Consider the following 27,584-nt stretch of genomic DNA (forward strand, 5'->3'; position numbering starts at 1 on the left):
GTGAAGTAGTTTACTGCTCTTTGTTTTCAGTGTTTTGGATTACAGTAAATGAGTTGTTATATTTTTTTCTTAACATAAATCACCTCACCTCATTTTTTTTGTGAACAACTATAGTGCGATAAACAAAAAGCAGCCAGAGAGCAGCAGTTCCGTGGGCAGTAATGTCTTGTTAATGAGTGACATCAGTGGGAAATGGGCAGACTGGTTTGCGATGCTTGGAAGGCAAATAGCCACACACTATAACTTGCCACAACTGGCACACTCATCTTGATGGTAACAATCAGAAGGGGTGGGAGATGAATTTTCTTTGGTTCTGCTATTAATCTCATCTATGTTCTTGGTTATAGATGTTTAATGAAGATAACTGACTCATGAAGTTCTTCATACAGGATTTCATGTTACTATGACATTTAATTTCAAGTTATCAGCCAACGGATGTGGTTATCATCTTAATGAAAAAGGAACTAGTTGCTTACATTTATCATCAGATACTTAGTCTTTACTTCTGCTACACAGTTCTGTAAATGTATGAGGTGGAAGGCTGGAAAGTGCAGTTAAAGAAGTTCTTTTCTAATACATTTTTGGTAAGCAATTGAAACTTTACCTATCATCCTTGTTTTCTATTATTTGTACCAGCATTTGCTCAGCAGAAGACAAGCTGTACTGTGTTTAACTGCAGACTGCTGCAACATTCATGGACTCGGGGACTTGAACTATATATATTTATTGTATGACTGTGTTTTACTGCTATCATAATGAGCTATATGCGCCTTATGCTGTGTATGTGAGACTGTTGGAACTATGTTTTGCACCTTGGCCCCAGAGTAAGGCTGTTTCGTTTGGCTGTATTCGTGGTATGCATGCATGTTTGAATGACAATTAAATCTGAACTTGAATTTGAACTGTTAGACATCCTGAATTATCTGAAGTATCTGGGAGTACAGTTAGACAAGAAGCTAGACTGGACTGCCAACACAGATGCCTTGTGCAGGAAGGCACAGAGTCGAATGTACTTCCTAAGAAGGTTGGCGTCATTCAATGTCTGTAGTGAGATGCTGAAGATGTTCTATAGGTCAGTTGTGGAGAGCGCCCTCTTCTTTGTGGTGGTGTGTTGGGGAGGAAGCATTAAGAAGAGGGACGTCTCACGTCTTAATAAGCTGGTAAGGAAGGTGGGCTCTGTCATGGGCAAAGTACTGGAGAGTTTAACATCGGTAGCTGAGCGAAGGGCGCTGAGTAGGCTACGGTCAATTATGGATAACTCTGAACATCCTCTACATAGCACCATCCAGAGACAGAGAAGCAGTTTCAGCGACAGGTTACTATCGATGCAATGCTCCTCAGACAGGATGAAGAGGTCAATACTCCCCAATGCCATTAGGCTTTACAATTCTACCGCCAGGACTTAAGAACTTTTTAAAGCTATTATTAATGCTTTTTGAGATGGTGATTTAGATGCATATCATATTTTTTTTACTGAGTTAAGTATTGTATGTAATTAGTTTTGCTACAACAAGTGTATGGGACATCGGAAAAAAGTTGAATTTCCCCATGGGGATGAATAAAGTATCTATCTATCTATCTATCTATCTATTAAACAACAGTTGGATATGTAATACAACTGTAAGAACTGCTGCAGATTATAACCATCAAATTAAAAATGTAAAACGGTATCTAATAAGACACTCAAATTACCTTGACAAAATTTTGACAATTGGTAATGATTGTAGCGTTCAATGTGAGTATCATAATAAGTGTTGTCAGTTCAAAGGAACAAATAAAATAACAGGATAAAATACTCACTGATAAATTACAACTATTAAATGTTTAGTTTGAACCTACATCATTTAAGCCTTGTGTATATTATTATTTGTTTCCTTAACCTTTAATTCATTCCATACCCATACCACAGAAAGACAGGCGGGGGTCAGTGAATGGTGAGTCACTGCAAACAATTGTCTTTGAAATAGAGTGCAATAATTATAGAATCATACAACGTGAAAACAGGCTCTTCGGCCTATGTGTCCATGCCTATCATCAAGTACCTACCCATCCTAATTCTATTGCTCTGCATTCCACGTATAGCTTTCTCTACCATGGAGTTTTGAGTTTTCACCTAAATATGTTTTCAATGTTCTGAGAGTACCTGCTTTCACCAATCTACAAAACATTGTATTTCAGAATTTAATCACGGAGATATTTCTCAGATCCCTTCTATATTTCCTATCCTTTACATTAAAATCTTGGACTTGTTTCGATAAAAAGATCTATAACTTGTCTAGCAAAACATTTAGATTTTTCATGCTGTAGTCAACAGAAACAAGAGGTAAAATGGAAGCCTATTTGCAACTGCACTGCTCACTCTATTATAAAATGTCCAAAAGAATCCTAGTGACTTAATTTACCATGTTAAGTACTTCTAAATAAGAAAAAACATTTGTTACATAATTTCCAGTTACTTAACGATGCTAACACTGATTGTAGATTTTGCATTAAGAAATAATTGTATTCTTTGTGACGTCAGGACTTTCTAAAGCACTTTGCAGTTAATTAAATATTGTTACAGTGTAATCTCTGAAAGATTGCAGGGAGAAGGCAGGAGAATGGGGTTGAGAGAGAAATGGATCAGCCATGATGAAATGGCAGAGCAGACACAATGAGCTGAATAGTATATTCTGCTTCTATGTCTTATTGTCTTATGGTCTACCATTGCAAATATGATGATGAATTTAAATAGATATATATCCCTATTCAACATTTTAAGAAAATACTGACCTAAGTTGTAATTAATTTATTCATTATTTTGTTGTACGTAATTATATAATCTACAGGGCTAATATGATAAAATGCATGGCAATGTAATAAAATTTCATTCATATTTTCCTTATGTTTGTATGGTCTCAAAATTGCAGGGGTATTTTTTCATGTGTGCCACATGATACTTTGAGATTATCAGAGAAAAAGAATGGAAAGTCTTACATTATAAGACCTTAAGATATAAAAGCAGAAGTAGGCCTTTTGGCCCATCAAATCTGACTGTCCTTCTGTAGACTGTCTGCTTCCTCAACATTAGTTGCCCCTCCACCTATCTTCGTATTGTCTGCAAATTTGGTCACAAAGCCATCAATTCCAAATTCTGAAATGGTCTCCATACAATAAGTTAATTTAATCTATTATTAAGGACGAGGTTTCGGGGTAGAACATAGAACACAGAACATAGAAATTTACAGCATATTATAGGCCCACAATGTTGTGCCAACCATGATACCTACTCTAAGGATGGCCTGGAATTTCCTCTATTTTTCTAAGCTCCATGTACGTATCTAAGAGGCTCTTAAAAGACCCTGTTATATCCACTTCCACCACCGTTGCTGGCGCTGGCAGTGCATTCCACGCACCCACCACTTTTTGTGTGAAAAACTTACCCCTGCCATCCATCGGTACCTATTTCCAAGCACCATAAAACTATTTCATTTCAGCCCTGGGAATAAGCCTCTGGCTATCCATATGATCAATGCCCTTCATTATCTTATACACCTCTTTCAGGTGACCTCTTCTCCTCTGTTGCTCCAAGGAGAAAAGGCCAAGTACACTGAACCTATTCTCATTAGGTACACCCTCTAATCCAGGCAACGTCCTTGTAAATCTCCTCTGCACTCTTCTATCAGTTCTATCATATTCCCCTTCAAGAATTCAGCCTTATTTATGTAAATGAGGCTAAATTCCAAAAGCAGAGTGCAAGTTACTTTCATGATGAGATTAGGCATTCAACATTAATGATTCAAGAAAGAATTTCACAAAGGGCAGTTTGAAATTGGTGCCATTACATGGCATGATACATCTCCGGGTAGAATGAAGGGATAACTAATGACAAAAAAATAGGAACAAAGGTCTGTGTGTGTCGCTGACCTATACAAAAATAAAGTTTACCCTTAGAAAAGGAATAGTTCATGCTGATGCCTTTAGCCTAGATATGAGGAATATGTTGGTAATGCAATATTATTCCTTTCATAGAATATCGAACACAAAACAGTATAGCGCAGTATGGGCCATTTGGATCACGACGTTGTGCTGACCACTATAGGCCTTCACCACGATCATTCTAACTCTTCCTTCCTACACAGCCCATAACCCTCCATTTTTCTTGCATCCATATGCCTAAGAGCCTTTTAAATGTCTCTATTGTATCAGCCTTTGCCACCACCCTAGGCAGTGTGTCTGAGGCTCCCACCACTGCGTAAAAAAAAACTACCTATCTTCACTCCAAGATCTTTCTGTTCCACCACTCTACTGAGAATCCTGTCATTAACCATGTATTCAATCTTCAAGTTTGATCTTCTAAAGTCTATCACTTCATAATTTTCTGGATTAAACTCCATCTGCTCAGCTCTGCGTCCTGTCTATATCCCGTTATAACCTATAGCAAATTTCTGAACTATCACCATATCTTCGACCTTTATGTCATCTGCAAACTTACTAACTCACCCCTCCAGTTCCACATCTGTGTCATTTATAAAAATCAAAAAGAGGGGGGGGGGGTCTCAGAACAGATCCTCTCGGAATACCGTAAGTCATTGACATCCAGGCAGAATACTACCACTACATCACTACAACCCCCTGCTAATTCCAAATTCACGCAGCCAATTTTCCATGGGTCCTGAGCCTCATTGCTATCAGGTCGAAGAGAATGCCATCAAAATCAATAATTTCATATTTACCCAATTTGTACCCCATTTGCAGCATTGTTACCCATTACTAAATCTGTCCTTTTGTAACCCCCTTAACTTCTTTTCATAATTACTTTCTTAACTAGCTTTGCTTATCGTAGGTTTTTATTTGGTACCTCTATCAAAGTTATTTCCAAAAATTATAAAAAGATTGAGATCCCGGGATTTATTTCAGAAGCACTTCATTTATTACATTTTGCTGACCAGAAGTACCGTTCATTAATGCCTCTGTTTCATTCCCAATTGGCCTAACAATGTTCTTTTCATGTTAGTATCTTACTGCCTACCTCATCAAACCCTTACCAAATACTCTCTGGAGATTTATAGTACCATAACCAGTTCTTTTTCATGTACAGCACATGATACTTAATTTAAAAAGTTCAATAAACCAGTCAAATGCAATTTTCCTTTCTCACATCCATGTAGACTTTACCCGATTACCTTGAATTTTTCTAAATGCACTGTTGTAATATCTTTAATAATAATTTCCATTATTTTCCATATGATGCTGATGTGCCTGTAGTTCCTTACTTTCTGTCTTCCTCCATGTTTGCATAGCTTCTTTCATTATTTTCCCGTCTTTCTGAACCTTTTCTAAATCAAGAGAACTTGGGAAAATCAAATCCAAAGTATTTTCTATCTCACCAGCAATATTCTTAACGATCCTCAAATGAGCTTCATCAAAGTGCATAGACTTGTCATCTCACAGCTCTTGTAACTTATTCAGAACCACTGTCAGTCTGTAATATTCCTAAGTTCCTCACTCCTTTTCAGTCCTGATTGACAGTTATTTTTGAAATGTTACATGTATTAAAAGAGATGCTAATTACCTAGTTCAGTCATAACTTCACTTACTATCTCGTTAACTGTTTTCATTTTTGAATGAAACTCTTATCATCTGTTCTTATATTTTATCCCAATTTTACTTCCTTATTAATCTTTGAGATTGTATTTGATCTTTTACATATTCTTATCTGATTCCCAAGTCTATTAAATGCTTTTCCTTTAAATTTGATAACATCTTTAACTTTTTGAAAATAGACAAAGATGGTCTGTAATCAACTTAAGGACACCTGTAAAAATGGAACTTGTTTATTACCTGGAGACAACCTGTATTCTTATTTCTATTTGTGCTTTCAGTGTATTTGCTTTGAACGTCACCCACAACCAGATAGAGAGCTCTTGTGTGAGCTTCTCGGGTCTCATGTGTGCATCAGTTTATTCTACGATGTACTTCAATCTATATTAAAATGTAGACAATCATAAAAGCCACACAAAATGTAGAAGTCATTACCCTTATCAGCTTTTCAATGGATCTTTCAATCTGATTCATTTCTGTTGATAATGCCTCAGTGATGTATATCAGTATATCTTCAACTGGTTGTGTCACATTGCAGATGCACAAATTCATCTGATTACGGTGGTAAATACTTGAAGTATCAAGAGCAACCAATCAACTAACACCTTGTACTCCTAGCACTAAAGATACAATCAGATAGAAAATGACATTTTAAAAACATTCTGTACTGTTCAAGCATCTTGATTCCATACAGTCAGTGACTAGTACGGGATCTGCAGTACCCCACCTCTACTGGCAATGTATCAACTGATCTTTCAGAATCTTAAAAACAAATCATAGCAATTTACTCAGTCTTTTTGTTAACATCCATTTTCTGATTTCACCTGAATTTAGTAGCCTGCTTAAACTGAAAGATGTATTTTTACCAAACCACACTTTACACCATTGTTGTTCTTTCTTGCACTCAGTAAATGACGTGTGCACATAACTAAATCCTTCATATTCACATACTTGGGTAAAAATAATACCAGCAAACAAAGGCTCTACAGCCACAAAATTGAGCTATGTAGCACCTGTTCTTTGGACCCTCAGGGTTCCACTATAGGTCACCTGCTTCAAGTAAAACTGTGGCAGTAAGGTGTGCTAGCTGTCACTTGGTGAGGGTACTGGCACATGAGTGGCTGGTGGCCATTAGAAGATGGCACCAATCAATATGCAGCAGTAATATTTTACTGACACCAGCACGGGGCTCAATTGTTCAGCTGACAGGCGACAGTAAAAATATTCTCAAGGCGTGAAAGATCTCAGCAAACCCCTCACATCCTCAACCTACCAGCACCAAATTTCAAAGTACATTTATTATCAAAGCATGTATACTATAAACAAACTTACGATTTTGACTCCTACAGGCAGCCACAAAACAAAGAAACCAATGTGTAGCTATTTTAGTTTAAACAACACACACAAAATGCTGGAAGAACTCAGCAAGAGAGGCAATATCTATGGAGCAGAATAAGCAGTAGACATTTAGAATTGAGACCTTTCATCAGATCTTGTTTATTTAAACTGTTTATTCCCCTTCATAAATACTATCTGACTTGCTGAGTTCCTTCAGCATTTTGTGTGTGTTGCTCAAGATTTCCAACACCTGCAGAATCTCTTGTCCCGGATCATCAAAGGATATGGCGAAAAGACAGGTGTATTGGGTTGAGTGGGATCTGGGATCAGTCATGATGGAATGGCAGAGCAGACTTGATGGGCTGAATGGCCTAATTCTGCTCCTATGTCTTATGATCCTTCTCTTGTTGGTCATCACTAATGATGTTAAACTCAATAAAGGGGAAAGTGTGGCAGATAATGAAGGAAGTTATTTTCTCTGCATAAGGTTTCTTTGAAACATGAGCATATTGGTAGTTAGTAGTACAGAGTAGGTGAGGGCACACAGAGCAGAACAAGCTGCTAAAAGATGATAAAGACAGAGGGAAACAAGGAGTCTGTCTACACTGAAACATTCTGTTCCTTGAACTCCATTGTTTGAGGTATTCATGCTTAATTCCGCAAAATTCTTTGTAAAAATTTCCCCTGAAACATGTGACCTCATATGCTGTCACATGGATTCACCAGTCTTGATGAAGATCTTGGCCCGAAACATTGACTGTTTACTCCAGGGGTTCCGAACCTTTTTTTATGCCATGGACCAATACCATTAAGCAAGAGGTCCATAGACCCCAGGTTGGGAACCTATCTATGGATGCTGCCTGGCCTGTTGAGTTCCTCCAGCATTTTGCAAGTGTTCCTTGACTTCATCTAATCCTATTTCAAAGCAGTAGGGCAACTCACTGTTTCATGCATTGTGTTACTTCCAGATTGGTTTAGAAGACATTGCAGTACCTTACAGATTGCTGTCTGCTATCTCATAAGCAAGATAAGGGATCTTATCGATTCTCTGCCTTGAGTGAGAAATGCAGGAGGAATAAGCATAAGCCATTGCAAGAATTGCAAGGACAGATGCCTCTGTGTCAGTTTGTGGGGGTGAGCCAACTCAAAGTACATAATCAGTTGAAGGAGATTCTATTTTATCAGTGTCCAGCTGATCAGTGACTGCAAAAATTGATTCATCAGTTCCATATCCTGGCAACAGCTATATTGTAACTCACTCTGCCACCTGTGGTTTGTCCACCATTATCAGCCAAAGAGATGTTTCTGGATGCTCCGGGCTTATGCACTAATTATATGTTTCGAGAATAATTCTCCAGCTCAGCAGTTTTAGAATGCTTTTGTATTCAACAATGTGTGCCTCAAGGTGTACACTGAGCAACCTCCTGAGCATGAGTGCTCAAAGGCACGAGAGCTGGGGTATATGCAAGCAGCTCAAAGCAGAAATTAGGGGGAAAGATGGAACCAGAAGGCAGAAGGCAGCATCAACAGCCCTTCTCAAGTTTGACCTCAAGCACCTTTTTTTTTACCAGTAACTGTGACTCTATATTTTCACAAATCCACAGCTCTATATCTTTCATTTCCTGTCACTAAGCATCACAACATTTACTTAGCTATTGTAGCTACTGAATAAATAAGTATTCTAAATCAAATTTAGAAACATGAATATTCACAATTGTTAAAATTGACGATTATGCAATCTTATGGATTGCTTAATGCCTGTCTTCTCCATTCTTACGTGCCTGAGTGCTCTGGCTGAGGCAGCACTGGAGTAGAGGCTGCTGGTTTATATTGCAGACAGCTTTGCAGGATAGCCATGAGCACCTATGATCCTTGCAAGCCTCGCTTCAGAATCGACCCCCAGCTCTACGTGCTGACTCTTTCTCCTTCCCTCATGAAGTGAGAACAGACATGGTTTGTGGTGTCTTGTGATAGTTTCCTCACAAGTTCTAAAGCAGATGCTTTGCTCTCCAGCTAAACTTGTGGGATATCAAAGGCCTGGAAACAGCTGAAACTGAATGAGTGTTGAATTAGACCATGTGATGGGCTTTTAACCACACACCTCTAATACTTCTGATTTTCATTTCTATAGTATTACGATCATCTGCATCCCCCCATCTCAAACACATAATATTGAAACACTCACAGATTACCTTGCAAATTCACAATATATATATGGTTGGTATTTCCATTTCTACAAAACTTGGCTGCTCCTGACTTATGGCATTCTGTTCATCTTTCAGTTTAATGTCTCTAAGTTAAAATCTTATCCTTAACTTGCAAGTCTTTCCATGGCCTTGTCCTTCTTTACTTCATTACCTCATTAATATCCCCCAGCAGTACAGTCAGGTGACACTCTTAATTATCCTCAATTTTAATTAATCACCCTACAGTTAGATATAATGCATTCCGATATCAAGACCTTGAGTTTTGGAATTACCTCAGTAAACATCTCCATTTCTCCATCTCCTTAAAACCTTCCTTAAAAATTAGCTGTATGGAAAGATTTTAGCTATCTACCCTGGTATCTCATAACGTGACTCTGCACCAAATGATCATTTGAAATCATTTTCATTGAAGTGATTTTGTCATCACTGGAGTCCCAGCAATTTTGCAATTCATATCTTTCATCATTGGGAGCTGATGAATACAGAGTTTGCTTTTTCTATCAGTAATTTTCCACCCAGATGTATTGTAGACATTACCTGAATCGCAACTGATAACCACCTGCCTGATGAATCAATAGAAAAGATTCATATATTTTACAATGTAATTGTCTATCTTTAATTAGAATACTCTATTCACAGGATTAACCTTTCTCACAAGATATTTGAATCTTAAATTAGCCTTACATCTTTAGAACAACAACAATGGTTGCAAAAACAATTATATAATTTCCTTGTCAACTTTTATTTAGTAGAAGTTCAAAGTTCAAAGTAAATTTACTATCAAATTATGTATAAGTCACTATTTTCTACTCTGAGATTAATTTTCTTGCAGGCATTTACAGCTGAACAAAGAAATGCAATAAAATTAATGAAAACTAAACACCAGAGACTGACAAACAACCAATATGCAAAAAAAGATGAACTGTGCAAATACAAAAATAAACAAATAAATAAATAAATTGAATAAACGAATAAATAAATAAATAAATAAATAGATAGATAGATAGATAGATAGATAGATAGATAGATAGATAGATAGATAGATAGATAGATAGATAGATAGATAGATAGATAAATGAGTATATAAGATCAAACTGGCCAGGATTTAGATGTTCATATATAAATGTGTAGGAACTTTGTGGGAATTTTACAGGCTTCAATAATCATAATATTAATGTAAATAATTACAATTTTAAAGTAATTGGTTTATTTGAAAATTTCTTAGGCACTGGGTTGAACCATTGTTCTATTTATGCTAACAGGAAGGAGCTATCACCTTAGTTTGCAAATAAAATTCAAAATTTTAGTAATCTTGAAATCTGAGTTAATGTGCTTCCAACTGGCATCTGATAAAGCACCACATAAAAGGTGATGGAAAAAACAGCATCTGCAGCAACACAGATAGAAGATTGGCTAAGTAACAGGAAACTGAGAGCTGTAGATAAAAGCCATTTCTGAAAATAGGGGAAGGTCTACAGTGAAGCTCCCCAGGGTTCGGTTAAGAAGTTCCTAGAACTGGCTGAGCTTCCATCTAAAATGTTGGAGATGATTGAATCCCAAGAAGTAAAGGCAATAGAAGATTCATTTTGAACTTCCAGCATTTTCATTTTTGTATATGGATGATTATTATTTCATATTTATTCTTCAAAGCTTGCTGATTGTTTAAGTCAATAGCCCGCTGCAGCCAGAAGAGCTGGTGTCTCACACCAGTCACCTGGGTTCAATCCTGCCCTTCGATGCTGTCTATATGGAGTTTGCATGTTCTCCCTAAGACTACATGGATTTTCTCTGGCACTCCAGTTTCTTCCTGAAAGTGTGCCAGAGGCAGTTTAATTGACTGCTGTACATTGACCTTAGAATAGATCATAGAATTTGAAAGCAAATTGACGGGTAGGATTAGTGAACAATGAATGTTCAACATTCCACGTGGAATCAGTGGGTCAAAGGCATGCTTTTACGCCATTTGATTCCACAACTCTTTCACTTTTATATTAGATATAATTCCCAATTTACAGATGACAGAGAATATGGAGACTTATGAACTATGAAGAGAACAGCAATGGACTTCCAGGAGATTTAAAACAAACACAGAAAAAGTCTGGAAACACTCAGCAAATCAGGCATCTGTGAAAAGAGGAATAAATGTTTCAGGTTCTGATGAAGGATCCCATATCAGACATGTCCAGTATCTGAACTATTAACTGCTTCTCCCTTTCCACCTGCTGAATTCTTCCAGTATTTTGTGTTTCGTTTTTTGGATTTTTAGTCCTTGAAGTATTTTTTTTTATTTCCAGGAGATTTGAATAGTTTGGTGGAATGATTGCTTCAAATGGTTGAAATGTAATGTCAGTAGGTGTTTGTAGGAATAATGAGAAATGAAAACTGGAGGGCTTGGTTCTGACAAGGAGCATAAGGACTGAGCAGTTTCAGGTATCGCTGCATAATTCTTTGAAAGTGGTAGGGCAGGGGGAGAAAGTAGTTTTTTAAAAAAGTGCATAGAATCCTGAGCCTAATAAAGAGACAAGGGAAAAAAAAACAACAAATTCAGAGTTAAAAACACAAAATGCTGGCAGAACTCAGCAGGCCAAACAGCATCTATGGGAGGAGGTAATGACGACGTTTCAGGCCGAAACCCTTCATCAGGAGGGTTTCAGCCCGAAATTCAGAGTTAAATTTTACAGCACTCTGTTACCACCAGAACTGGGCACTGTGCCTTCTTCTGGCCATCACAGTTTGGAAAAGTTATGAAGGCTTTGGAGAGATTTATTTCAGATATGAGGAGCTTGCCATATGTGCATAGACTGGAGAGACTAGGGTTGGTCTTACTGAAAGAGAGAAGGTATTGAGAAGATTTGATTCAGATATTAAAACCATAGTAGGATTGGCCAGAGTAGACAGAGCATAAATGTTTCTATTCACTGAGGGATCAAGAACCACTTGACAGAGAATAAAAGAGAAGGGCAAAAGAACAAACAGCAACATGAAGGAAAACCTATTTAAGCTATAAGTGGCCAGTTGTACTACCAGGAATGGAAGTGAAGACAGATTTGTTATTAATGAACCTAGTGAGTTGTTTTTTGTACTGAACTGGTGTGGACTCAATGAATTAAATGATCTTGCTCTGCTCTATAACCATTCTGATTCTGCAGTCAGCATCCTCTCACAGGTCATGTCTCCATCTCACCTCAGCTGTATGATGGCCATTACAAACTCAATCCCAATGCAGACCAGTTTAATCCTATTAATTTTTTAATCAATTTTAAGACTGTTGAACAGTTCCCTAGTATGATAAGAGGGACCCTTGACCTCACAATCTACCTTCTTATTATCTACCTGCACTGCACTTTCTCGGTAAGACCTTATTCTGCATTCCAGCATCGTTTTACCTCATGCTACCTCAAGGTATTGTTATTAATGAATCAATCTGTCCGAACAGTATGCAAGACACCTTTTTCACTGTATCACTGTACCTATGACAATATGATCAAATCAAACCAGTCTAATTTATTCAACCCCACCCGCTTTGCCTCCAAAAAGATTCCTGCTGAAGTGGAGCTAATTGCCAGGACAAAGAGAAAACTGTTTGATCAACATTACACTCACTCCAGTACCGAGGTTGCTCGAACTGCATGAGTACATTTGGAGGCTGAATTTCAAGTAAGTATTTAAAAACACAAAATGCTGGTAGAACTCAGCAGGCCAGACATCATCTATGGGAGGAGGTAGTGACGACGTTTTGGGCCGAAACCCTTCATCAGGAGTTGAAGTAACATGGGATGGTCAAGGGGGGATAAGAAGTGGGGGGGAGGGATGTAGAGAGCTGGGAAGTGACAGGCTAAAGGGAACTGGGCTAGGGGGAAGGTGGAGAATTATGGGAAATAAAAGAGAAAGAAAGGTAGGGCTGGGGGGAGATTATAGTGAGGGGGGGAAAGAGAGAGAAAAAGAACCAGACTAAAATTATAGATAGGGATGGAGTAAGGGGGGAAGGCAAGGGTATCAATGGAGGTCTGTGATTTGAATGTTCATGCCGGCAGGTAGGAGGCTACCTAGGCGGGAGATAAGGTATTGCTCCATCGACCTGTATGTGGCCTCATCTTGACGGTAGAGGAGGCCATGGACAGACATGTCGGAGTGGGAGTGGTCTGTGGAATTGAAGTGTGTGGCCACAGGGAGATCCCGCCACTGCTGGAGGACTGAGCGCCGGTGTTCGGTGAAACGGTCTCCCAGTCTGCGGCGGGTCTCCCCAATGTATAAATGGCCACATCGGGAGCACTGGATACAGTATATCACCCCAGTTGCCTCGCAGGTGAAGTGGTGCCTCACCTGAAAGGACTGTCTGGAGCCTGGGATGGTGGTGAGGGAAGAAGTGTGGGGGCAGGTGTAGCACATCTTCCGTTTGCAGGGATAAGTGTCTGGAGGGAGGTTGGTGGGGAGGGTTGGGGGAGATGAATGGACAAGGGAGTCGCGTAGGGAGTGATCCCTGCGGAAAGCCAAGAGTGGGGCAGGAGGGGAAGATGTGTCTCGTGGTGGGATCCCGTGGGAGGTGGCGGAAGTTACGGAGGATTATATACAAGTAAGTATTGACTTGTCTGCAAAAATACAAAAGTTTGTATATGAGATATACTGTGTATTGCTAAAAATCCATTAAGCAAAGGTCATCTATCAACCTGCCCTCAATCACAACACACTTCCCTAATAATATTGATCTATAATCATCCCCTGGATAATAAGTAATACTACCCATATTTCAAGAGCCACGAAGGTAGATATTAGTGATGATATTCATTACCACCTTCAGTGGGTAGGACAGTATTTGGTGGATTAAGCAAAAGAGTATTTGAGGATCAAAACTTCAAACTCACAAACTTCATGACCTATCAAGCAGTTATCATTGACCTCCTCTGAGTTTCTGAAACATGGACTTCCTACAGTTGGCATCTCAAAGCACTGGAGAGGCACCATCAAAACTATCTCTGCAAAACCCCTCCAAATCACTAGATACGAAACCAAGTCAACATCAGCATCCTATCATAGACCAACATACCCATCATTGTGGTCCTTCACGAGAAGGACTGCAGAGTTACAAGTTAGCACTCATTCTACCTTCTCAGGAAGAGTTAGGAATGGGCTATAAAATTGGTCTTGCCGCTCAGAACCTGCAAAATGGGAGAGGAAACAATTGCATCTTCAACCCCAAGCACCTGTCAAAAAGGAACATTGCATTGCAGTTAAGATTAGAAATTTTAGCAACACTGGGGCCTTAGTGGTTGTACCACTTCCTCAAAATATTCATCGGAGTAGAGTCAGCTGAGGTTATCACTGAGATGGCTTTGCAGATACAAAGTTTCTTGTCTGGAAAAACACGGGGAACAAGCAAACTTTCACTGCATCACTTCACTTTGCATACACTTAACAAGCAAGGTACTCATGTATTGGTGAGTGTAATTAAAAACTGAAATTGTTTGAAATGTTTCATAGAGATGTTGGAAATATGTTCACTGTCAAATAATCAGAAACATGTTACAATAAAAGTCCTAAGTAAGACAGAAAATTCTAGAAATACTCAACTGGTCATTATTTCTCTCTTTCTTGCCAGTTATGCTGCTCATGTTTAGGGTAGTAATGAAGGTCTTTCATCTGTTTGTCCTTGGCCATTTTCTCTATTGTGCCCCAGGTGTGATTCGGCATCCTCATTTCTGTCACCATGGTACAGCGCCAAGTTTTCTTTGGTCTTCCATGTTTCCTCTGCCCTTCGGGGGTCCAATGAAGTGCTGTCTTGATGATAGAGTTGGCCTGTCTTCTCATCATTTGCCCAATCCATCTCCAGCCTTTTCTCGTGATGATGATGATGATGGTGGCCATGTCCTCTAGGTTATGTTGAGGGAGTAGGGCAAGGTTGGAGATCTTTCTTGGCCAGAAAAGACAAAGGATCATCTGGAGGCTCACAGTGTGGAATGGCAGCAACTTGGCAAGTTCTCTGTCATGGTCAAAATTTGTTGAAGGGGAAAAAAAATTAACAATTCACATTGATAGAAATTTATCAGCATTGGGCAAGTTTTAACTTAAGTTAAGAGAGAACAATAAAGAAGAACAGAGAGCAGGAAAGATTAAATCTCAGAAAAGGATAATGCTGCTGATTAAGTAGGTCCGTAGCTGTAATTAACAAAGATTTACTGAGAAGTGCCATAAATCAGTAGGACAAGTTGACATCTGAAATTTCTTGTACAGCTAAAACCATTGCTTGAAATGTTACATTTTGAAATCTTTGGGTTTGTTTAAGTTAACTGACTTCAGTTAAATTTCATTTTTTTTATTTCAATGATCCTAGGTATACCCAAAAAAGGAATCTGCAACATTTGACGTAATGATGCAAAAAGTTTTCCTGAAGCAGTGATGTGCTCGGAGAAACAAAGAGAGGGATATAGTGGTAAGGTGGGAGGCTGGTCGGAGTGGTGGTAGGAATTGGGATGGACATAGTGATTAGAAATTGGGACTAAGGGATGAACGTTCAGGGAATCTCTGAGCCTGTGGGGTGTGGGCTGAGGGTAGTCTCATTTAGCTGCCAATTGCTACACTCATTGAAACTGTCACTTTGCCTCAGTTACTGATACTGCAGCACAAAACCATACGGAGAAAGATTGTCTTACAAAGACAGGAGAACCTCCGTGGTGCAAATAAGAAGGTGGCTTATGCGAGCAGGCTGATAGAGATCTTCAAATATTTCAGTTTTAGAAAGCTACAACTGAAATCCACAGCTGTGGCCATGGAAAATACAGTATGCAACAACGTTTTAAGGCATTTTAAAAATCTACCACGGGTGAAAGTCTACGGTCACAAGTACAGTACCCCTTCAAAACAGGCTGCGCGCTGGATTAAAAGTTCGTTTAAGTGAAGAGGGTTCTGACTTCCATTATGATCTATTCTGCTGGCAAACGTACAGACTCTGAAAATAAAATCCGAAGACCTCAGAGTAAGACTGCTGTACCAGAGGAACATGAGTGTGCTATGTCTTTTTTTGTTTCACGGAGGCTTGGATATCCCCTGCCGTTCTGGACGCAGCGATACAGTTCACTGGTTTCACTCTTCACCACCAAGATAGTACAGCTGAGTCTTTCAAGGCAGGAGAGGAGGAGGATGCTTTTTAATTAATTCTTCATTGTGCACCAACATGGCAGTTCTTTCCCAGTCCTGTTCGCCCAACCTGGAACATCTGGCAGTCAAGTGTCGTCCATTTTGTCTCCTGCGGGAGTTTTCAGCCATCATCCTGGTAGCATTCCAAATCAGGCCTGTGCCAAACAAGCTCTAGACGAACTGAGCGACTTAATCAACAGGCATGAAACAGCACATCCTGATGCCTTTCCCACCATTTGGGTGGATTTTAACAAGGCCAGAATGAAAAGTAATTATCACCCAAATATCATTTGTCCAGACATCCCACCCTGCAAAAACTAATTTCAGGGAGATAGCACCACCAACCCCCCGTCAACCTCCAAGGGTGTATGTATACAGGACATTTTATTATGAAAGAACACAACAATTCATTTGATCACATATTGAAACTATTTACACACACACACACACACACACATTCCTTGTTTGTTGAGTATCTTGTTGGTGGTCTCAATGCTAATAGCTAAATGCTAATGCAAATAGTTTTTCTATCCCTTCTGCAAACTTTCCTTGTACTGTGATGTGACTTGCTTAGCAGATTTGAGCATTTTGGCGGAAGTCTCAACCTCATCGCAGTCTGCGTCAACAAATTTGTTAGTTTTGCAAGACATTAGATTCACAAGTGTTTTGTAAGACAGCTGACTTCTGAATTCCGTCTCAATGTGACACACCATGCTGAATGCCCTTTCTACATCACAATTAGAATCTGGCAGCACCAAAAGCAGCTTCATCAACCGGCAGAGCTCTTTGAATCTCAACAGCCCTGTGATCACAGATTTTACTTTGGACAGCCTCCCCCAGAACTCATCAACTGGAAATCTATCTCCCAAAGTCAAAATCTGCTCTGGATTCACCTCATCTTGGTTCTCTGTATTGACCATTGACAGATTTTTCAAGATTTGGTCTCTCATTGGGAACTTCCCCAGGATTTTTTGAAAGCACCTGACATAGAATGTTCTGGCATCTTTGAAGAACTGCTTTGTGTTGTAAGGGGGGTGGATCTCTTGTGCTTCCTCACTTAGCAACTGCCTTCTTACCAGGTACCCAATAAAAAGCTCTTCATCTGGGCAGTGAATCTCAGGGTGGCTCACATCTATCTCCTGAATGCTCTGTTCTCTCAATACCTTTGGCTCAATAAATCTGCTTGCTATGTCATGCAGGAGCTCTTCCACACTCTGATCCAACTTGAAGAGGATAGGTGCCTTGTTTTGAAAAATCAAATTGAATTTGTCAAAACATTGTGTGACATTATGGAGAAAGCATGTGTATGTTTTTATTTGGGGGTCTTCAGCCTCTTCTGAGCATGAGATGACTTCTGATTCTCACTCTTTGACTCAAAATTGAAATAAAGGCCGGTCATTGGTGGAGCAGATGGTCCAGACCTTTTCCTAAAGAAAGCCAACGTGTAGGACAATGCTTTTGTACTCTCTGCTGGGCAACATTACAGAACTCTTGAAACTGTTTTAGGTCTTCTCTTCATTTGGAACTTTTCTCAAAGTAGTAGTAGATGTCAATGAGCAGTTCTTCAGGTGACATTGAGAGCTCCTTAGCAGCAGTTTTGGCACAAATGTTGACCAGGTGACTTGGACAGCCAACGCTGTAAATATGAGGGGCCTGTGCTTTCACTCTTGATAAGACAGAGTTGTTTTTGCCAGTCATCACATTGCAGTTGTCACTGCTAAATCCTACCCAATTAGACCATTCAAGGCCTTTGTCATGCATGGATGATGCAATGCAGTTGAATATGTTTTCAGCTTTGGCATCATTGCACACTGGCATGTCTACAAATCCATCTGTTACCTCATCCTGTGTTTCATTACAGTACCTGGCTAAAATGGCACATTCCTTCTCGCACATGATATCGTTGCCTTTGTCAACCAAAATACTGTATGGCCTTTTTTCTGTCCAGATGAACTTGTATAGATCCTCTGAACATTCAGGTTCCAGTGCCATGTTCACAATAGCTGCTGTCTTGGTTGATGAGCAGGCATAGTGTTTTTGCTATTGCTGAATCAGGAAACATTTTCCTGAATATTTTGCCTGTGTGCTTACTCACCTGGAATGGCAGGTTATGCTCAATGATGAAAGATGTAAAGTACACCTCAGCTCTAGTGACTGTCAGATTTTGGTTTTCTGCTGAAAGGAACTGTGAAATACTTGAGCAGCCTTCCCTGCGCTTAGCCTCCCTAATATGTGTGGTCCCTAAAAGAAATAAAAGCATGAGGTGTATCTTTATTATTTTGTCTTATGCAGAAACGTGACATTAAAATATCTACTTATATTATATTATCATGGAGTCATTTTTTTATTCTATTACAACTTTAAGCGAGTCTACAGGGAGTTTTGCCTCATCACGTAGGACATCAATAGAGTAGCTCCTTAGCAGCTAGCCAGCTAGTTTAAATAATGTTAGCTATGCTAATGAATGAATGACACCTGTTAAACTCACCTCAACATGTCTTTTACAGTGATTTAACCCACCATGGGCAATAGAAAAGTCACTGTTGCAAACAGTGCAGTGAGCAACACTGTCATTATTTTTGACCCCTATGAGGCAGGGGTACACTTTAGTGTAGTCTGGGATGAAGTACGTTTTATATTTTCTTTTTTTGGAACACTCTGCCATGGCGCAGCAGGACACTAAACTGAACTGATTGGCAATGAAAGAGAGAGAGAGGTCGATTGTAAAGCCCACCCACAGAGAAAACTGATAGATCTACTTAGCACGAAGAGAGTCCAATCAGGATGCTCTCCCTGTCACTCCCTCGCTACGTCTGTCACTCACTCTGTCTTTCTCTCTCTCCCCCTCTCACTCCCTTGCTCTCAAAAAAATCGATTTCCGGGATATAATTTGTGGGTGTCAGGGAGCCGCTATCAATATGTGGGAGACTCCTGGAACTTCCGGGAGAGGTGGGATGTCTGCTTGTGGAACCACTTTTTTTTTTAAACTTTTTTTTATTGTTTTTAAATAGTTACAGAATAAATGTGTATGAAAAAAAAGTGTTACCCAGCCCCCCTCCCCTTAACCCCTCCCCCTAACATCCCTATTAAAAAAATAAGAAAGGAAAAAAAAGGGGAATGCTTGGGTGTTGGAAGATCCCCACATGCTCCACGGAGTTCTCATTTTTTTTAATATATGTTAAAATTCTTTTTCTTTTTACTGGCCCATTAAGCCCATTAACATTAAAACTTAGAAAATTTAGTAGATTAGTCATTATTTTTTTTTATTATATTACTCCAATCTATAATAATACCTAATCTTTCCACTTTCGTGGTATCCTGAGAAATCTTTATAAAAATCTCCGTGTTGCTATGTGTGTCCCCACCAATCATCCAGGCAAAAAGATAGAAAAAAATTAAAGTATAAAGAAAAAAAAAACCAAAATACCCCCCTACTAATGTTGTGGAAAAAAAAAACACAACATTACCCCCCTCTGCTGTACGGGTCATGGCAACTGCCATGATTACACATGTGAATCCCGCAGTAACCGATCCACAGCCTCCTAGCCCCCCCGCAACATAAAAAAGTATATGTATAAGAAGAGAAAAAAAAATACTGTTCTCATTTAGTATTTCTAAAATTTTGCTTTTCTCTTCTATAATATCCATAAATGTCCATCACTTCTGTTCCTTGGGTCTATCTTCATCTTTAATCCATTACGTTTGGAAGCCTCTATGTGTAATTAGCGAATAGATGGAAGTTCTTGTACAAACTCCTCCGCTTTTCGATAATCGGAAAAAAAAATTTTTCCCTCCTCCAAAAAAATTATCAGTGTTGCTGGATGACGCATTGTAAATTTATAACCCTTTTCCCATAAGGCTTTTTTCACTGGGTTAAATTCCTTCTTTCTCTTCAACAGGTTGTAACTTATATCCGGATAAAAAAGAACTGGTTTCCCTGCTATCATCAATGGCCCGTTTCTATTTTTGGCACTTTGGGCAGCGGCCTTCAGGATCTTTTCTTTGTCTTGGTGTCGTAAGCATTTTATCAAAATTGATCGTGGGTTTTGATCAGCTCGAGGTCTTGACCTTAAAGATCTATGCGCCCTTTCAATCTCAATTGGAGTTTCTCTTTCCATTTTCAATTTTTCAGGGATCCATTTTTGAAAAAAATTTATTGGATCTTCTCCTTCTATATCTTCTTTAAGTCCAACAATTTTAATATTATTTCGTCTACTGAGATTTTCAAGCTTATCAATTTTTTCCATAAATTGTTTTCTTTCTGATGTCCAAGCCGTATTTTCCTTTTCCATTTTGTCCATTCTTTCAACCATATCTTCCGTTGTAGTTTCCAAGTCCGTAATTCTTTTTTCCATTTTTTCCTGTCTCTTTGCCATTTTATCAAGCATAGTCTCCATATTGGTCATTTTTTTTCCGAGTATTTTTTGATTATTTTTAGTTACTTTTAATGTGTCTAATTTACGCATTATTTGCCTCAAAGTCTTTTCTATATTTCTAGAAGGACTTTTGCCTCCTTCTTCAGCTGATCCTTCCGAGAGATTTGACTCTCCCTCCGATTCGCTATCACTTTCAGTTGCAGTGGTAGCTGGGCTTTGTAGTTCTTGTTGCTCCCGTTTGCGCATGCTCCATCCTTCGCGTTTGCGCAGCTCACGGTGGTCTTTTCCTTTGGCCAATGTTGCCACAATCTCCTGTTCCGTATCGCCGGTGGTATAATGTACCTGAGACCGCGGTTCCTCGGTAGACGTGGGCCTTGTTCTTGTTCCAACTTGCGTAGTCTTCCCGGTATTAGTTTTCTTCATCTTCCTTCTTTGAGGCATAGCTTGACACAGTCCGGAGTCGTTTATAAGTAACTTTAGAAAGTATTGACTAACTTTTCTTCATTTAAACATTAATTCATTAACATTTTACGGGAGAGCTGGGTCCCTGCGTCTCGATCCTACGTCATCACGTGATGTCCCCCCCCCCCCCGCTTGTGGAACCACTTAACACACTGGACCACAATTATACTACCATCAAGAATGCATACTATGCCATCCCACACCCACACTTGGGACAGTCTGATCACCTAGCAGCTGCACTCCTACTCCCTGAGGACAGGCAGAAACTGAAGACTGTAGCACCAGTAGAGAGGACCAAGAAGGTATCGACAAGGGAGGCAGAGAAGCATTTACAGGACTGCTTTGAGTTGGTGGGCTAGACAGTATTCAGGGATTCAGCTTCAAGTCTGAAAGAGTAGACCACAGTTATCACTGACCTTCTTAAAATTTGTGTGTCTACAAGAACGTACTCTACACATCTGAATCAAAAGCCTTGGATAAGGCAGGAGATTTGTAGTCTGCTGATCTGTGGCATTCAAGTCTGGTGATCCAGGACTAGACAAGAAGACCAGATACGACTTACAGAGAGCTATCTCAAGAGCAAAATACCATTCTGATTGAGTTTAGAGGTGGAATCAGATGCACATCAGGTCTGTCAGGGTTTACAGGCCAGTACTTCCTACAAAGCGAAACCTAACATCATGAATGGCAGTGATGTTTCACTCCCAGATGAGCTCAATGACTTTTATGCATGCTTCAAAAGGAAGAATAAAACTACAGCTCTGAGGAAAGGCAGCATCCGGTGACCTGTGATCTCTGCCTTGGAGACCGATGTCAGAACATCTTTCAGGAGAGTAAACCCTCGCAGTGTGGTAGAACCCAGTGCTGTAGGGCTCTGAAAACCTGAGGGTATGCTCAAAGAATATTTCAGTCTCTCATTACTATAGTCGGAAGTTCCCACCTGCTTCAAAAGGGCAGCAATCAAACCAGTACCCAAAAAGAGTAGGGTGAGAGGCCTTAAACAGCTATCGTCCAGTAGCACTCACATCTACAGTGATGAACTGCTTCAAGAGGTTCATTAAGGATAGAAACAACTCCTGTTTCAGCAAGGACATGGATCCACTACAAATTGCCTATCACCACAATAGGTCGACAGTGATTTTGATCCTGTGCAGGTCGATCTCATTGGCTCTTCATGCAGCCTTGGATCAGCGGGACAATATTACTACTTATGTCAGGATCCTGTTTATTGAGTACAGCTCAGCATTTAACACAATCATTCCTACAGTTTGGATTAAGAAGCTCCAAACCTTGTGCTTCTATATCTCTCTCGGCAACTGGATCCTCAACTTCCTCACTGGAAGACCAAAGTCTATGTCGATTGGAAATAACATCTCAACCTCGCTGATAATCAGCACTGCCACACCTCAAGGATGTCTGCTTAGCCCACTCCTCAATTCTCTCTACACTCATGAGTGTGTGGATAAGCACAGCCTATAATAACAAATGCCACCTATACATTTGCTGATGACACAATTATTGTTAGCGGAAATTCAGATGGTGACAAGAAGGCATACAGAAGTGAGATAGGTCAGCTGGTTGATTCATATCACAACAATTTTGAAATCAGCATCAGTAAGACCAAAGAACTGATTGTGGAGTTCAGAAAGGTTAGAACAATGGAACACACACCAGTCCTCATCAAGGGATCAGCACTGGAAAGGGTGAGTTATTTCAAGTTCCTGGTTTCAACATCTCTGACGATCTATCCTGGGCCATACGTATCAATGCAGCTACAAAGAAGACAAGGCAGCGGATATATTTCATTAGGAGTTTGAGGAAATTTGGTAAGTCACCAAAGACACTCACAGACATCTAGTGATGCACTGTGGAGAGCATTCTAACTGGTTTCATCAACATCTGGTATGGAGGGGTCTCTGCACAGGATCAAAATAAATGGCACAAAGTTGTCATTCAGTCAGCTGCATCATGAGGACCTCTTCAAGTAGCGATGCCTCGAAAAGGCGGTACCCGTCACTATGAGCCCCTGTCACCCAGGATATGCCCTCTTCCCATTGCTACCAACAGAGAGGAGATGCAGGAGCCTGAAGGCACAAACTTAGCGATTCAGAAATAGCCTATAATGCATTTGTACGTTCTTCCCATGACCACTTGTGTTTCCTCAGGGCAGTTTACTTTCCTCCCATGGCCGCTTGGTAGGCTTATTGGTCATTGTAAATTGTCCCGTGATTTAGGCTGAGATTAAATCAGGGGATTTCTGGGTGGTGTGTCTCACAGTGGTAGAAGGGCATATTCCACACTGTACCTCAATAAAAAATAAAATATAAAAAACAAAAATTGAGAGCCTGCTGGATTCAGGGCAGTTTAGCCAACTAGATTCAAAATTGACTTGGTGATAGGAACCCGGGGGGGACAGTTGAGGTTTGTTTTAATGATTGCAAGCCTATGACCATGGGGACTTGTGCTAGGACACTTACTGTTTGTCATTTACATTAACCATCTGGATGTGAATCTGAAAAAATATGATCAGTAAGGGTGCAGATGACGTTAACACTGATGGTGCTCTTGTTGTTAAGGAGGGTAGTGTTGGGCTTGAAATTCTGCCCTGTGTTCGTTTAGGAAGAGAGACAACCAACACCGGAATATTACAAAACTTGGGTTTATTGCAGAATCCGTAACTGGCACAGCGAATCCACGGAGTCACTGGAGAAGGCGCGTTCCGACTTCCCCTTACAATCTGTTCTTATTTATATCCCTTTTCCCCCCAGCACAACCCCCCGCTACATATTAGGTAATATCGGGCACTTGTGTCCATCTTATTGGCCCGATGCCATACACTCACGAGTTTCTTTTGTTTACTGAATCGCGTGACACTAGTAGTTTCGGTGTAGCGGAATCCCCAGTTTCGCTTCCCCCCTCCCTCGGCATTCCGGCCTCCTAATATTACGTGAGCCACTCCTGACCTGTAATGGCAGTCTCGAATTAACCCTAACAGTAGTCATCAGCTTTTGACCAGATGGGCAGAGCAAAGGCCTTCACAGATGCTGCCTGACCCACTGAGTTCTACCAGCAATTTATTTTTTGCCCAGGTTTCAGACCTGGAGACTTCAGAATTTTATAATTGTTAGTTCCTAATGCCTTCTCTGATAAACTGTCTATAAACTATACCCCACTGCCTAAAACATCCTTAACAAGACAGGCAATTTCAAATGTATGAGCATGTATTGAATGGATATTCTGTTATTAGTAAAGGATCTCATGCATACAGTTCAATTAATGTTGTCAAAGGAAGCCTTTATTGAAGAAACTCAGTTAAGAAGTTGTGAGTATTTAAAGCTTCATTGAATACACATCTTACTTTGTATATATATTGTGTTACTCTCTTACAGTTTGGCAGTTTGGAAGAAATGTCGTGCAATTTTACAGAGACTAACAACAGTTTTCAGTTTTACATGTATATCCCAATATTTCTACTGGGATTACCGTTCAATGCAATGGCCCTGTGGGTGTTCTGCTGGAAGCTCAGGAGGTGGACAGAGACCACAATATACATGACCAACCTGGCTGTGGCTGATACGCTGGTGCTCCTATCTTTACCTTTCAAGGTATACAGCTACAAGCATGACTGGAATCTCGGATTAGACTTCTGTGCATTTCTTGAATGTCTTTATTTTCTGAACATGTATGTGAGTATCTACACCACCGTCTGCATATGCGTGGATCGATACATTGCAATAAAGTACCCATTAAATGCAGTTCGTTATAGGTCACCAATGAAAGCTGCGATTGCATGTGGTATAACCTGGACTTTGGTGAGTCTGATAAGAATTTCTCTGCAAATACAGTTAACCATAAAAGCTCAAGACCACCACAAATGCTTTAACAAAAAGTCCCAGGAACCTTCCAGCACCTGGATTGTCGTCGTCATTGAGCTGGTTGGATTTATAATTCCTGCTATCATTTTGAGTTTCTGCTCATTTCAGATTATCACAACACTTCGCAAAAGAAAAATAGAATCTTATGGAAGTATTCGGTTTAGCAAAACCATAGCAATCATTGCTACAAACCTAGCCACTTTTTTCATTTGCAATTTGCCCTTTCATTTAGGATATTTTCTTCAATTTGTGTTTGAGAACTCAGGACAAGATTGTGTAAAGCAGGATATTGTTCGCACTTTTGTTCGTATATCTATTTGTCTGGCTAATGGAAACTGTTGTCTGGATGCAGTTGTTTATTATTTTGCTTCTGTAGAAATTCGTAATTATTTTAGACCAAAGAAAACTTGTAGAAAAGAGCATGAGCTTTGCATCATAACTCAGTGTTCAACCCCACAGGAAGCAAGGAGCTCATGATAACTGAGGTAGTCAATGACTGGAGTAAGCCTTCTCCTGAGGTTCGCTCTACCAGGTAATTAGATCATGACTCCAATCCATTTCTTTCAATCATCTCTGCATCTTCATGTGGGGGAATTTCATCAGCCAGAGGGAGGTGAATTGTGAATTGCCACAGATGAAGGTGGAGGCCAACTGATATTTCAAGTGGAGGTTGATAGATTCTTGATGAGGAAGGGCTTCAAAAGAAAGGGAAGATGGTAGGAGAATTGGGGTTAAGAAGGACAATGAATCCTCCATGAACGAATGGCAGAACAGACTCGATGGGCCGAATGGTCTAAATCTACTCCTTTGTCATATGGTCTTGTAGCTTTATCCTGTAACCATGTTACTCTTGCTTAATGAAACACATCATCTGTGCATGTAACGTAGAAGTTTTATGACATCATATGATGTCATGTTTTATTATAAATTGAAGGAAACTACTTAATATCTGAAGAGAGGCAAGCATGGGACAATATACACAGATGGAACTTTGCAGGAAAGAAGTTTCAAGTGCTGTTTTAAAGGTTGGAGGGAGAGTAATGAAGTCATGGTTTGGAGGGTAGAGGGAAGGTGATTAGAGTGTTGGTTTGGAGGTCAGAGGGAGGGGGATTAGAGTAGGATTGGAGGAAGGACAGAAGGCGTTCAGTGGTAGTTTGAAGATTGGCAGAAAGTGGAGCGGTGTGGTGAGTTGAAGGGTGGAGGGAGGACATATGGAGTGGTAGTTTGGAGGGTGGAGGGAGGACGTATGGAGCAGTAGTTTGGAGGGTGGAGATAAGAAGACTGGAGTGATGGGGAGGGTGGAAAGTAGAGTTAGAGGTATTGGAACGGTAGTTTTCAGGGTGGAGGAAGGGGGATTGAAGTGTTGATTTGAAGGGTGGAGGAAGTGTGATTGAACTGGTGGATTGGATGTGGAGGGAGGGGTATTGGAGTGGAAGTTTGGAGATGGAGGGTGATGGGTTGGAGTGGCGATTGCAGGGTGGAGGAAGTGTAAGGTTTCAGATTGTCTGTTGTCAGATCGGGTTTTAAGATTTTGCCTGAGCAGATGACTACCCCAGTGATACACTGAGAAGACCAGGGACTGGGAAGTGCCAGACATAATGGTCCACATGGTCTAAAAAGAGAAGAGTGCACGGGTGATGCCGCACCTTGTGACCTTTGTATAGAAATGCTCAGTAACTCACGCCTATGACAACTACATCACACTTCCAGTGTCACAGAACGAACCAGGAAGTCTTGTTACCACAATTCAGTTCAGAAAGGATTCATGTTAAGCTGTACAAACCTGAAAATAAAAACAGTAATATGAAACTTACGGCAACCATTGCTTTGAAGCTTCATTTCACATGTTATAATATTTAGTAATATTTCAGTGTCACACATCAGTTCAGGCATTATTTCTCAGTTTCATTTAGATAAGGAAGATCAGATGAAAGATGATTGATAGTGGTCCACTTCGACAAGAATTACATTTTACTGTGTTTAATTTTAAAACCTGCAAGGCAAAATAGTGACAATATAGAGGGAATGTATAATTCTGAAAAGGAAAGCAGAATTACACAATGGAGTAATTTCATCCACTGCTGGATCCACACCTTCAATTGCCAGTTTTCACCTGTTTTACATCCAGGAAAGATAAAAGAATCACCTGTCTCCAGGCAATGGATCCTGCCATCTCCAACTCTGGTTCCAACGATACTGGAAGCCTTCAAACCTCGAATTACGTGGCCTCTAGCTCTGATTCCAGCCCAGACTCTGCTGCCATCAGCTTCAGGCCAAAACCTTCCTCACTGCCACTGGGCCCTTCCCCTACCACCACTCTCCAAACCCCGATCACTTAGGCTCCCCTGTCACTTCTTGGGTCCTCAGAACCTTTAACTTCCTCCTATCCTATCTTCCCTGAACACCCCAGCCCTCCCACCCCTCAATGCCTCCCACTCTCCTGGTCCTCTGATCCCAGCTCTAATCCCTGCTGTGTCTTCACCACTCTTCAACTTTCCCCTCGCTGAGGTAGAATGTTCTGTCCTCAGCAGTGGCTTTACCTTTGTCACCCTTCGCCTCCACCCACCATGATGCCGAGCTCTTCTTCTGTCGCCTCCATCTCCGGGCCCACT

At 40.2% G+C, this 27,584-nt stretch overlaps 1 long non-coding RNA gene across 1 annotated transcript; it reads left to right on the forward strand.

Moving 5' to 3' along the window:
• The first annotated feature begins 485 nt into the window (after positions 1-485).
• Positions 486-24,594, forward strand: LOC140723965 (uncharacterized). The gene is made up of 3 exons (XR_012098018.1): positions 486-584; positions 12,666-12,785; positions 24,487-24,594. It is a non-coding gene; the product is annotated as an uncharacterized lncRNA (long non-coding RNA).
• The last annotated feature ends 2,990 nt before the right edge of the window (positions 24,595-27,584 follow it).

This window comes from Hemitrygon akajei, chromosome 3 (assembly GCF_048418815.1).
Source record: "Hemitrygon akajei chromosome 3, sHemAka1.3, whole genome shotgun sequence".
NCBI lineage: Eukaryota > Metazoa > Chordata > Chondrichthyes > Myliobatiformes > Dasyatidae > Hemitrygon > Hemitrygon akajei.